This window comes from Salarias fasciatus, chromosome 23, assembly GCF_902148845.1.
Source record: "Salarias fasciatus chromosome 23, fSalaFa1.1, whole genome shotgun sequence".
Lineage (NCBI taxonomy): Eukaryota > Metazoa > Chordata > Actinopteri > Blenniiformes > Blenniidae > Salarias > Salarias fasciatus.
The window spans coordinates 28865211-28878978 of record NC_043766.1 but is presented as its reverse complement, the minus strand read 5'-3'; positions in this window follow the sequence as shown (position 1 = coordinate 28878978).

The following is a 13768-nucleotide window of genomic DNA, read 5'->3' as shown; positions in this document are numbered from 1 at the left end:
CAGATGAGCGGGTCTCTGGGACTTCAGGCAGGAGTAACCACAGTGACAGCGCTGCAGGGAATGTGGGCGGGAACTGTCACTCAAACCTATGAAATCAAGTAACACATCATTGCAATACTGAAAGCCATCAGCATTGATGTCATGGCGTGCCACAGGTTGCCGACCCCAGGCATAGGGTTTCTGTAAGGAAGTCCAGCATCCAATTGCAGACGAAGCTACCGAGTCCTACCCCAGTCAGTTTGAAGATAAGTTGCTGGGGGATGGTGGCGTTGAAAGCAGAGCTGAAGTCTATCAACAGCATTCTCACAGATGATCACTTTTGATCCAGGTGGGTAATGTGCTTCATAACTAGCTATTCGAAGCAGTTCATGTCCTTTAAAAATCTGATCATATATATTGTCGGGACCAACTGCCTTGCAAGCATAAAGACTGGAGGCAGCTGCATGTGGAGGTGGGGTTTTCTGACAGTGGAGTGTTCTTCTGTGCATCAAATTGAGCACAAGAGTCACTTAGGTTGTTCAGCAAAGTAATATCATCAACTGTCTGCACAGTCTTGATGCATCTCTGCCGTCCCTGTTTGTGTTTTGCTGTCTTGCCTTCCTCATGCCACAGGAAAGGTTGGCTTTGGCTACTTTCAGGTCTGCTCCATCTCCACTCCCCAAAATTGCATTTTTTTTTTTGTCTTCTGCAGCCATTGCGCTTGTTTTCTAGACTTACAGTTGAACCGGGTGGAGATGGTTCTGAGATGAGTGATGCTGGAGCATTTGGAGATGGATGCAGTGACAGTCTCTGTGTATTCTTGAATGTCTGCAAGGTTGTGGTAGATGGCTATTTATTGGAAAATGTCCCAGTCTGTCCCAGCAAGAGTCCTATGGTGCCTCATTTGCCACCTTCAGCCACACAAGAACCTCCTTTTGAGCGGGCCTGACCACACTCATGTGTCATTAGAAATTAAACTTAAACCCTCCATTACAATATGCTCATCTGAAATCTGCCTCTCTCACTTTCCAGCTCGAAAATAGTTGAGGAAGTTGTGAATATGACATATTATTGTGACATATGACCAACTGCAAGAAGGATGCAGATTGAAAAACCCTACTCTGACTCCTGCATGAGTGTGAGATGACCATGGAGGAGGGGTAGGATTGGAATCATATGTATTTAAAACATGTCTGATTATCAAGAATAATGTAAAGTAAAGTGGGTTTTTTTTTATTATGCCCATTTACTCCACATCTTTTGAACTTTGAACACATGCTGGTAGCATTCAAGTACACGGTGCAAAAAGTAAGAGGAAAGATGACTAAATGATACCTTTAATGGTTAAAGTCAGCAAATAAATAAGTGAAATGTGGCTACATCTCTAAAACGAAGCGAACAAAAACACCAGCAAGTGTGGGAAAGGGTAATGAACACTTGCAGATGCTAAAAGTGGCCTCTATATAAAGATTGTGACTAATTGTGAGTGAAGAGCAGCTGGAGAGGCAGGTGATTAGATCAGGAGATCTTTACAAGGACTTGAAACTCAATGAAGGTGATTAAAATAGAGGTGAAGCAAGGCTGAAAATATATAAATCCAGCGAATTTACACCCAGGAAGGGAGAAAGGTAATCTGAGCATAAAAAAAAAAAAAAATTAAAAAAATGCAGAAGTCACTGTGACAATGTTGTTAAGGTATGGACGATTTTACCATAATTTACAGTCCAGCAACTGTTTGTGTCTTTTTGAATGTTGCGCATGCACCAGACCATCGTGCTGCTCCTCCAGAGAAAATGCTTCAAATGCCGGGAGCGAGCTCATACTGCCTCTCTGTGCGTGCACGTCGCTGTTCACAGCACTCAGCATTGCTCAAATTTTCTGTCGCAGACTTTCCTAAAGATTTTCACAATGTCAGACCCAAACGAGGAGCTCACAGGGTAATTCAACACTGGTACACATGCTGATCTCGCCAGGTGCAAACATGTTGAACATCTTTATGTTAGTGTCTTCACCAAAGTTATTGACATGGTGGTGAGCCAATAGTTGAGATGATCCACCCGGAAAGCCAGGGGAATAAAAATCGTTCATACCGCCTTTAAGTTGTTAAGTACTTGTTTTGTTTTGTTTTGTTTTGTTTTTTCCCAACAATGTTTCCCAACTATTCCCCCTTCACCTGAACTCTAAGCAGCTAACAACAATAATGGACTTTAAGTGATGCCATCTGTGTAATCACAGCAGCTGAGTGCATTGCAGAAGCTGGACAGCACTTTGTGAACCAGTGGATGGATGCATTTCTGAAGAACTAAATATACACAACTTGTTCATAGTCAATTTCACATCACAGTATTTCATTACTTGATAAATACAAAATCACCTACTGTTCTTTACTGACTGAGTAGTAGTAATAGTAGTAGTATTCAGGGCCGGCCCGGGCTTCAGAGGCGCCCTAGGCGAGCCCGAGACGAGCGCCCCTTGGGAGCGTGTTTTTCGAGCGGTCCCGACATTTGTTGAGCAGGGGGGGGGGGGGGGTTGCGCTGAGGAGCAATGCCGAACAATACCGATCAGTGCCGGGCAGCGCCGAGGACAAGAAGCGCAGTGCGTCGGACCGCTGCACAGCGGGGCACACGGAACACAGAGCGTCGTGGCGCCCCTTGTACGACCGCGGCGCCCCCCTCGGGACGTGGCGCCCTAGGCGGCCGCCTAGTTCGCCTATGCCTAGAGCCGGCCCTGGTAGTATTAGTAGTAGTAGTGCCCAGCGAAAATCCTTCTTAAAAGGAAAGTGTAACCACAAATCTATTCTGCCCACATGCAGTGATTATTAATCGTATGATAAATATTCATATCTAATGAAAGTGTGGTTCAAACCTGGTCTAGTGCTACCGGACTGGAGCCAGACCGGACACGCACCTCATCCAGTGTGAGCCCGGTGTGATATTAATCATCAGTAAGACCCACAATACTAGTGTTAAAAGTAGAGACTATGTCAGCCTCCCTAAATGAAACTAAAAACACTTTCACTCAAGGCCTGTTTGATCCAGACTTAAGACTTTTTCAGTGACTTTCAGGGAAAGTCTACTCTTTTAGGGCATAAGTGAAAACTCTTCTGAACTCAGATCCACATCAAACAAGCAAACGCTGGTTCCCTTGCAAGTGGAATTTCCAGTGGCTATAGTGAGAGGACGTGATGTGGAGCACAATGCATTTTGAGTAGCAAAACAAATTAAGCCGATGGCACGAGACAGAAGAAGCAGTTGCACGAAGACAAATTCAGAAAATGTCTCGTCGGAAGACATGGAGTAGTGAGGAAGTGCAGGCTGACAGAAGATTAGAAGAACATGTACTGCAGTTGCTTGTGGTGCTGCCAGCAAGTTACCGGGGTTCAGACTTTGGATCCTGACCAACCAAACGAGGCAGGTTTCTTCTTCGTCAGCCTTTACTGCCTGTCTGGATAGTGCTCGTTTGGGGGTACAGTGTCCTGGTTTTTTGTCCGCTCTCGAAAGTTCAACGTAAAAGCAAACCAAACCAAACAAAGGTCTGAAACTTTTAGACATTCCAAGTGAACCAAGTCCTGGACTATCCTGGTATGAAAGCAATTGAAGAGCATGAGACAAACAGCTCTAAAAATAAGCAGCACAGCAAATTTTCCAGTGTTGAATTAACTCTGAAAGTGTTAAAGAGTGGGCTCATATATACACTGTTGTAGTGTTAAATGTAAGTGTTAAAATATACACTTTAAAGTGTTCATTCTAAGAATTAACACTGTATAGAGTTAAATAGAAACACTGGTCAACAGAGAGGAATATTAATATAACTCTACAGAGTGTCAGCATTAGAAAATTAACACTGGTCAGTGTTGAGATTTTAACACTAGAAAAGTGCATATATGAGACCACTCTTTAACACTTTCAGAGTTAATTCAACACTGGAAAATTTGCTGTGCATGTTGAATTTCTACTTGAGATCCATATATTACTTACCCTACACCATGACAGAGATTTTTGTCTATCCCAGGGGTCCTGCTATAAACTTTTAGGAATGCACAGTTTCAGTAAAGATCCCTGAGAGGTTGGGACAAGCTGCCCCGCATAAACAATATTAGATCAGATGATGTTAGAGTCATCTCTTAAGTCTATTCTTAAAGCCCTACGACTATTTGAAGTTATTTCATTCTTATTTCAACTGTTTGTCTTGTTTTGTTTGTGTGTGTGTGTGTGTGTGTGTGTGTGTGTGTGTGTGTGTGTGTGTGTGTGTGCGTGCGTGTGTGTGTGTGTGTCTGTGTGTTTGTTTGTATTTACTTTTGTCCCTAAATGTTTTTAAGTTCCTGTTTTGTGCTGAGCATTGTTGTCTGATTTATATTGGGCTGAGAAGCACTTTGCAATGTGGATATTATCAAGCATCTTATACATGAAGATTACTTTGTTTGTAATAATAAACCATATGAATCAAAAGTGGGGTTGAAAGACTAAATTGCACTGCAGATTTAACAAACATACCAGAAATGTGCTGAGGTAGATTTACAACATTAATAGTCTCACTGACGACCCCAGCGCAAGGATGAACCGCTGGCGTTCTTTGCTTGGAATGCTAATTCTTTTCATCCTTTCATGTGCAGGAAGTGTGAACAAGCCTTCTTAACCCCATGACCCAGCAGATATAAATAAAATGGAGCAGCTACACTGATCGCATTCACTTTGAACTCAGGTGCTTTGGTAGAATTGAGGCTGATACTTTATATAGGCGCATTTAGATCTACTACAGAAAAGAAGAATTTTCATGTGTTTGTGATGCACACCAGTGCGTGCCGACATTTGTGACTGTATATTTAAGTTTGAGTTTTTTTTTTCCTTTGACTTGTTTGGAATATTAGCTTTTTATTAAAAAGATCTGTAATAGTCCTCAGGTATGGTTTCCAAATGAGGGAATGGACCTGTTGTCACAGTTTTCCAACCAGTAGGAGGCACTGTGAGGTAGCCACGTCTCCATGCACTCCTGTCTTCTTCATAATTTCAGGTACGAAATGAACAAAGCTCAGTAGAAGTTGTTAATGAAACTTCAAAATTTTCTGTGGTAGTTTTTCGTGACGCACATTCGACTACGATGAAAAATAGTGTACTTAATTTTGTGTTTTGTAGACTGCATGCGAGTCAACAAAAGTGAAAATGGCGGCTCAGCATGTGGTACTGTTCAAAGATATGAAGTTATACTCATTAGTGTGGGCAGCACATGTCTATTTTTTTGGTGACATGTTTTTTTCATAATTAAACTGGCTCCATGATGTATTTCATTGAGTTTATTTAGTGTGTACATAAAGAATTTGTGTAAAAAAAAAAAGGTTAATTAGTGAGGCGTTCTTTAAAAAATAAATAAATTAATGTTGTTGTGAAAGCTATTCTGCTAAAATGGTAAAAAAAAAAAAAAAAAAAAAAAAAAGTTATGACTATTTACATGATTCTGTGAAACACAAGTCCAGAAGTATATTTTACCATATTTGAATGAAATGCATATCAAGTGCAGATGTTGTCATAATGTTTTTACCTCCGCCAGGAGGTTATGGAATCACGTCCGTTTGTTGGTTTGTTGGTTTGTTTGTTAGCAAGATCCCAGAAAAAGTAATGGACGGATTACAATGAAACTTTGTGGAAAGGTGGGTCTTGGGCTAACTTAGAATCCATTAAATTTTGGTGAAGATCCGGATCACTGTCTGGATCCAGGAATTTTTTTAAAGGATTCTTTATCATTGAGAGATAGGGCAGTCTTTCACATAACTGAGCAGGCCCGCCGACAGGGGGGGCCAAACGCCTGGTTCACACAAGACGAGCCGCTTCCGACGTGGAAGTGGGAAGCGCTGCGCACCGACTATCAGATCGGCACCCCTGTTAATCTGATGGTTCATACAGGAGGCGCGGGGAAGTGCCGTGTGCGAAGCGACTCGCGCCGTGGACTGCCAGTAGCTGGACAGAGCAGATCGCACCAGACCGGAAGTCGGGAACATAAAATACGAGAGAATCCGGTAAATTTTCAAATTAAAATGAAGTTAAATAACAAATTATGTGGCTTTTCGGTTTTCCTTGTCAGATAAACACACACACACACATACACACACACACACAGGGAGAGAGGGCGAGAGAGTGGCACCCCATGCTGCAGTGCTCCGCTCCGATCACACCCCCGATCACAATGTTTGATTATATATGGTGTTCTTATTGTTGTTGGTGACTGATTTGAGCTGTGGCGGAGGTCTGCGCTCTCTGAGTGCCAAATTCTAGTTTTATATATATTTTGGGAAGTGAGTTGAAGAGACTTTGGAACAAATTAGTTTATGTTGTGCAAAGGAAATGGTGTGAGAGAAACATGTTTTGTGGAATTTTGAATGTCGTTGGAGACAATAAGAAACAGTGGCTCACTGGTTACAGATGAAAATGGACAATATGAACGGACAGTAAATGACATCAAATGTTTAGTAAACATAGCTGCGTGATCCAGTGAAGGAGAAGCCTCGTCTCTTGCGTCATCATTTCGGCTACATAGTTGGTGTGCTTAGTAAACTCTGTGCAAGGTTACTGAAGACTGCTGTTACATCCACACAGGGATTTCAAGATCAGAAAGTGTGTATACTATCACAGATTATAATTCATTGTTTGCTCATACTCAAAATTACAGGGTAACACTTCTCCAGAGTCACATTTTGGTGAGATTGCCCCTCCTGTGAGCCATCTTGAACACTTTCATCACTTTGCACTGTGTGATCTTGCTCCACAGACACTTTACACTCCACTTCTTCTTCTTTTTTTTTCTTTTTTTATTTTTTTACATTTTTTTCGGGGTCTGGAAATTCTTTCATGTCTCATGTTTTTTTAAAAGGACTGGACTCACTCCTGCTCTGGCATTCAGACAGCTTTGGCATTCCCCTCTCTCTTCTCTGCACAATCTGCTTTATGTAAAAAGCAACTCAGAAATAATTCATTAGGCTCCCATTTGAGGTTAGAGTTATAGCAGTGTAAACAATTGCTCTTAAGAGAAAAAAACATTTTTAGACCAAACTAAACAGCTGGGAAATTGAGTGATAAATTGCCCTCCTTTGATGACCTCTTTAAGGTTGTGTCCATAATGTTTCAGTCTTTGACCGGCGCTCACAGGACACAGTTGGACATAAGAGGATCAGCCAGAAAAGATACGCAGAAATCAATTCAGCCAGCCATTTGAAGTAGTTCATTTTTAGCAACAATACATTGAGCTCACTGAGCTCAATTCATCATGAAGAGGAGACATAACTGGCATTAATTTTTTTCTGGAAAATATCAACAAAACACTGTTGTAATACCATAATATTGAAGATTATCTAAGTTTTGTGGTGAGGACTTTTCATTATTTTTTCAAATTATTCGCTGAGACCTACAGATCAACTTTAAGAAAGACGTAACATTTTTGGTGTCTTTTTCTTTTCTGTCTTGAATGTCTAAAATGGTTTATCATCTGCAGCAGGAGGATCTATGTGTGTTGCTCTCTGTCTCTCTTCTATCATGTTGGCTCTTTCTATTCTCAAACCTCAACTGGAACAATCAATCAATCAATCAATCATTTTATTTTTGTATAGCCCAGTATCACAACAACAGTTGCCTCAGAGGGCTTCAAGATGTTACATTGGTTGGTAAAAATACAAACAGCGAATAAGTATAATGTTAATGAACTGGTTCTACAGAAAGTCACCAACTCTGAGCCTGGTTCTGCAGGTTTCTTCATTTTAAAATGGAGGGGTTTTTTTTCTTTTCCTTGGTCTTTGATACTTACTCATGTGGAACTGTTGGGCTTTCCCTGTAAAAGTGCCTAGAAATTACTGTGTTGTATTTTCTGCTATAAATCAAGCTGAATTGAATTAACTAGTGAGATACTGAATAGTGTTGATTTCAGTCCGTTCTGTGGAATTATATGACAGGTCTGGAGTCATAACATTACAAATATATACAGAGTTTTTTGTAAGCTAATGGTGTCACTTGATGAAAATTCAAAGTGATCACCCAAGTTGAGATGTTTCATGGCCTGAAAACTATAAATGCCAGTTCAGAATTTTGGTCAAATGATTCACATTGTGACATTTCATTGAATACACAAATACTTTGACCTGTTGGGGACATTGAAAGTCACTGTGATTCAGCCCCCTTTGGACTGAGGATATTCTGTTCAAACTGAGTCATCAGCACATGAATTTTAGTGGAATAAATCCATCCCTGGAGCTCTGCCACTGCAGTGAAAACATAAAAAGCTGTGCAGTGTCTAACAAGGAAAAAAAACCACTGTTTGGTCATCAAGTGATTTATCTGACATTCGTTAAATTCTCACTGAGATTCTTGTTCATTATTGCTTTGAATAAGAATGTTTTATTGACCCTCATCACTCCTGCACCAAGTTTACACGATGAGGTAATCATCTATTTAAAGCATCCTCAGCTGCTTTCCTGTAGTCTGCATGATTTTGACAACCTGATCTCACAGAAATGCGTGAAATGAGTACGCATTCTTAGATTGCGTGGTCCTGTCACGCATTGTGTTGAAATGAAACAGTCTCCACTGAAAGTCAATTACAATCGAGGTGGAAACACGCATTCTCAGCTTCAAAGACGTCATGCCTTGAGCGTCATTTCAGAGATCCCGGAAGTACAAATGTAGACTAATCCCTTATTCTGCAGAAAGATGTGATTATTAGCCATAACAGTGTAACCATCCAAGGCAGACTGTGTAGCAGTGGTATGTGCTTCTGCTGAGTCAAAAAGCCCTGTGAAATATCAACTCCATTTTAAGAAAACACATTTTATTGCCAATGTCATATCATGGCGGAGCACTACAATACCCATAATCCTCATGTTTATCAGCGACGTGTCTGATTGGTCCAGCTTGCTGTTACCAGCAAAAAAAAAAAAAAAAAAGAGCTTTTATCATATTCCCTTCCTAACTGAATGGTCCTTTATATTTTTAACATTGACTTTTCACTTTTTAATTCAATGAGTGAAATGCTCTTTTTTTAATCTGTAAAAACAGTGGCGTTTCCCGTTGCCTAGGTAACGCTGCCAGCGAATCTGCATAGGGTGGCGACAGAAAGAGAGCGAAACATTAATTTTCCGGTCCCGGTCATCATATGTCCTGAATTACAACATGCATCTGTGAGGTTTGTTGAGTACATTTCATGTCACTGTTTTCTGTATTCTGAAATTTTTGTTAATTTTAGTTTTTCTGCACACCAAAGAGAAAGCAGCAGTGATTGATCACCTATATCTCACTTCTTTCCTCCATTTTCTGCATGCTAATGATCAAGATACATTTTCCATCCATGTGAAAGGAAACAACCGAGTGCAGTTTCATTTGGGAAATTAATCTTCAGGCTGACAAGTCTGGCTCGACTCTTGACACAGAAGTTGGGGGGGACTTGATAACTTACAATTGACCTTATTGCTGTAACTTACTACCTGGTATGGGGTAAATTCAAGTGGGCTATAGTGTTGCCATGCAGCACATTCTTTGCTGCAGAGGTATTTTAATGAAAGAGCCTGCTGGCATTTACAGAAGATTTGGTGCTTTTCACTGAGGCCTTGTCCTGCTGTTACAGGCACTTTTGGTTTGAAAGAAAAAAAAACTAAAAGAAATTACTCTTGTAAAACATGCACTTATCTTTGAAACTGACTTCATGTACACATGCATCTATGACCTTTTGGAAATGTTATGTTATCACTTTCTGAAAATCCACCACTGTGGCCAAAGAGAGATGAACTGGAAATGACATAACAACCATTTCTGATTGATATAGCGATGTGATTGATATGAAGTAGGCTAATCCAGGCTTGAAATTTCAAGCAGTTCTGTGAACTCATGCATTATGTATTATGCAAATGATTGTGATATAAATATCTTAGTCATGTATGTCCTAAATAATGTGTCACTGCAGGCTTCAAAAGAGCTACCTTCTGATTGCGTGCAGTATGTCTCCCTCCCTGCACCTGTCTTGAAACATTTTGCATGTTGACTGAGTGCCTTCTTTATAAGTTGAGCAGTTTACATGATTTGCATACATGACTTGAATCAAAGCTTACTTTAAGTTTTGGTATGCTCATTTAGTTTCCACTGCATGTTTGATAGGTTTTGCAGGCGAAAAATTTAATCTCCTGAAATGTTGTGAAAGTAGAACTTTTAAGAGACACAACAGGAATTTTAATGTCTATTTTTAAAAAAGTGCCAAAGTACTCATAAAAAGATAAACATAAGTTTTTTTTTTGTTTTTTTTTTTTTTTTAACGTATCACCTTTTCTGTATTTGAATGACTGCAGCAGGGATCTTAACTCTCACGCACTGAGTGTGACACACACATTTCACCTGACATTTCTCACGTAAATAAGTAACTCATAATAAATAAGTAACCGTCATCAGGAGTAAAAAAAAATTATAAATACATTTTATGTAATTCTTCCTCTCCTTCTTCTTCTTCTTCTTCTTCTTCTTCTTCTTCTTCTTCTTCTTCTTCTTCTTCTTCTTCTTCTTCAGATGTCCTCCATGGACATCTGCATGGAGTTCAAATTTCGTGACTATTATTATTATTCTTGTTGTTGTTATTAATATTTTTATAGAATTAATAATAACACATTTTCTGTAATAAGTTGGTGATTAAAGACAGCAGCCACATTAACACTAGGCTGCTATTGTGAGGTGTTTCATCATCTAGCTCATTATCGTTTTTTTTTATCATTTTAAATTTTGTGGGCCAGTCAATAAAGTTCTTTTTAAAACACCAATTTTTTTTAAGTCATTCTTTTTTTTTTTGTTGGAGTTTGGTTAATTATGATCAGAATAAAAGATTTTTAGCGTTGATTATTCAAAGTTTGATTATATTGCCACTCAGTCCTAGCCTTTCCTCTCTATCTGTCCTCTCACCCCAACCAAGTAATACCAGGATTCAAACAGAAACAGACTAATTACACCTGAATAGTAGATACTGAAGGTTCAAAACTACATCTGACATGTTTTCTTTGGCTATAAATCAAGGCAAAGAAAAATTATCATGAGCTCCAATTGCCATCAACCGGCCAGTGATCATCTTCAGTGTAGATCAGGGAGCGGTATTGTTCATGTTAGTAAACCACTTAAAGACCTACACCAATGAAAATTATGTTTTTCATGTTGTTCAATGTTCATGCAGCATTTTTCTTATGCTACTTTTTCTTATGCTATTTTTTTATGTGTTGAGAAAACTACACTCAAAATGGCATTTATGAGTATTTCTGCATTGAAATCATTGTTAACGATAATCTGACCAAACAATGCAGAATCAAAAAGACTGGACGTCTTACGTCACTATGCCACATGGTGGGTCACGCACCGCCCATTCTGCCCCGCCCACAGAGATGGGGGCCTCACCCACTCAAGCCTGGTTCATGCTTCCCATTGTGTGTGCATGTTTCGTGTTGGTCCCTGTGACGTAAAAATCATCAATTCCTGTCCGTGAGGTTCTGCAGAAATCCCTCCATGGACATCTGCGTGGAGTTCAAATTTCGTGACTGTGTTGCACGTGAGCGCCGGTTCGGCCGGTTGCGCATGCACAAGTGCCACAGCTAACAAACCATGACAGATGCTAACTTTGAAAAGTGACTCTGTGAAGCCATCAGGCTGTAGATCCATCTAAAAAGACATCCAGGTAGTGAAAATCTTGTGGATGGAGAGAGCAGACTCTGTCGGGAGGGATGAGAAGCGCTGCTGACAAAAATGAAAGCATTTCCGTGATCGCTTGGGCACTGCCCCCATGATTCAGACACAAAAAAATGGCTAAATAAACTCTAATACTAAAAGTTAATATACTGAAAATGTTTGTGCTTCCATTTCTATAAATAATTTTCAATAAAAGAGTAGATAAACAGCCTGGAGCACCAGAAAAGCTCCCCGAGGATGCATGAATCAGTGTGTATGCATGGAATGCTCACCGCCTGAGCCCAAAATGTAGCATGAGAGGATGCATGTGCGCATTGGTGGTGCGCAGAAAGCATGATCCAGACTTAACTCAACCGGGTGTGCTGTGTCACACCTCTGTTCAAAGATTCAAAGGCTGGAGGGTCTGTGGAAAGAACCCTCCACTGGTGGGTGCACAGCCACAGCCATGCCACCAACAGGGCTTCTTGTCAGCCGCGGTCCGGTCAGCAGACACTGCAGGCTCGACCGCGTTAGTGCGTGAAGCCTTGCGCCTCTGGACAGAGGTGTGAAACTGCGTGCAAGTTGCTGTTAGTAGGGAAGAAGCAGCATAACGTCTGGACACTGTGGGACAGTCCACCAAAAGCCAGGACACTCGTGTGGTAATATGGCTCCCTGAAGCTGTGGTGAGCCAGGGGGGAGGAGTACTGTGGTCGGTTTCTGGAATTTGCCAGAATCTGCTTAATGCCAGCCTTTTGTTTTTCCTCAGTTTCTCTGCACCTCCCTTATACTTCTTCTTCATGACTTTTTCGAGTTTGATCGTTCTGCCCACCACTACTTTTTCTGCCAGTCATGACTGATTAATGCAGAAGGATTCTCGGCCCTACTGGGATTGACCAACAACCTAATGATGACGGGAAAGCGATGTGACACAGGCATGAGGGCCAAAGATGATTGGGTGGACTGCCAGTGAAACCATGGACACTGGGTATTAGATTAAATGGAGGCCGCCCAACTGTGCCTGAAGGATTTTTTTTTCTCTGTCCCTAGGGCTGCACCGGCCCATGGAGCCTACGGCTCATGGGGAATCTCCCGTTCCTCCTGATGGCCAGTCCACCCCTCACCATTTCTGGGTAATGAACGAGTTACCAACACTGAGGGAAAAAGATCAATTAAGACATCTCATTTCAAAGTATTCTGAATTGTGTTGTATACTTTTCAAGGTTGAAATACGTCCACATAAAATACAATTTCTGGTTAAACATAGCTGTTTCTTACTATGATTATTAAGAAATGCTTTTTTTTTTTTCCTTTTCCTCAATAAGAATGTAATTTCAAGTGGACCAAAAGCAATGAGCTGGATTGGGACCTAAACAACTCAGCACACTTTGTGTTGGAGCCAATTGAGAAAATAAATGCAATTTGTTTAATTGAAAGAAATTTAAGTAATGGTAAGAAATATTAAGGTTTGTGTTTATTTTTGCTCAGTTGATAATTGTTATTATCTGTATCTCTTCTCCTCCCAGTCAGGCCCTCCTCTCTGTGATCAGGAGAAAAGTTCAGGTGTGAGGGATTCTGGTGAGAGGTTGAATGAGGAGGGAGAGAGACAGTTTTTGACCACAGGCAGCACAGAATTTGATTTGTTTTCATGATATTTTGAGTTAATGTTAACCACAAAGAGTATTTTGGTTTGTTTGAATAAATTGTGGAAGTTTGAAATTAAGGAAAAATCTTCTTGAGCTTTTTTGGATTCTGCAAGTCAAAAACCTCCTCCTCCTCTTATTTTATTTTGTTTTTTTTTTTGTTTTTTGGGACATCAAGAAAGAAAGAGTTGCCGTATCACTTTGGAATGAAGAACTGCGCCTAAAGACTGGCTGTTCAGACATTATCATGGACACATCTTTTATAGATGGGTCTATGGTCGGTCAACGATCAAAATACTGAAACATATGCTAAAACTGCTGATAATTGTCTGAAACTCTTCACCTATATGAAAATGTATGATCTTTATCAATCAACCATGCAAAGTCTTCTAACAAGTACTATTGGTATTACTCATGATGTAGAGTCAGCTTCAGAAATGTAGATGACACCTTTTTACATTTTGTTTGCCACAGTTGGTTCAGCCA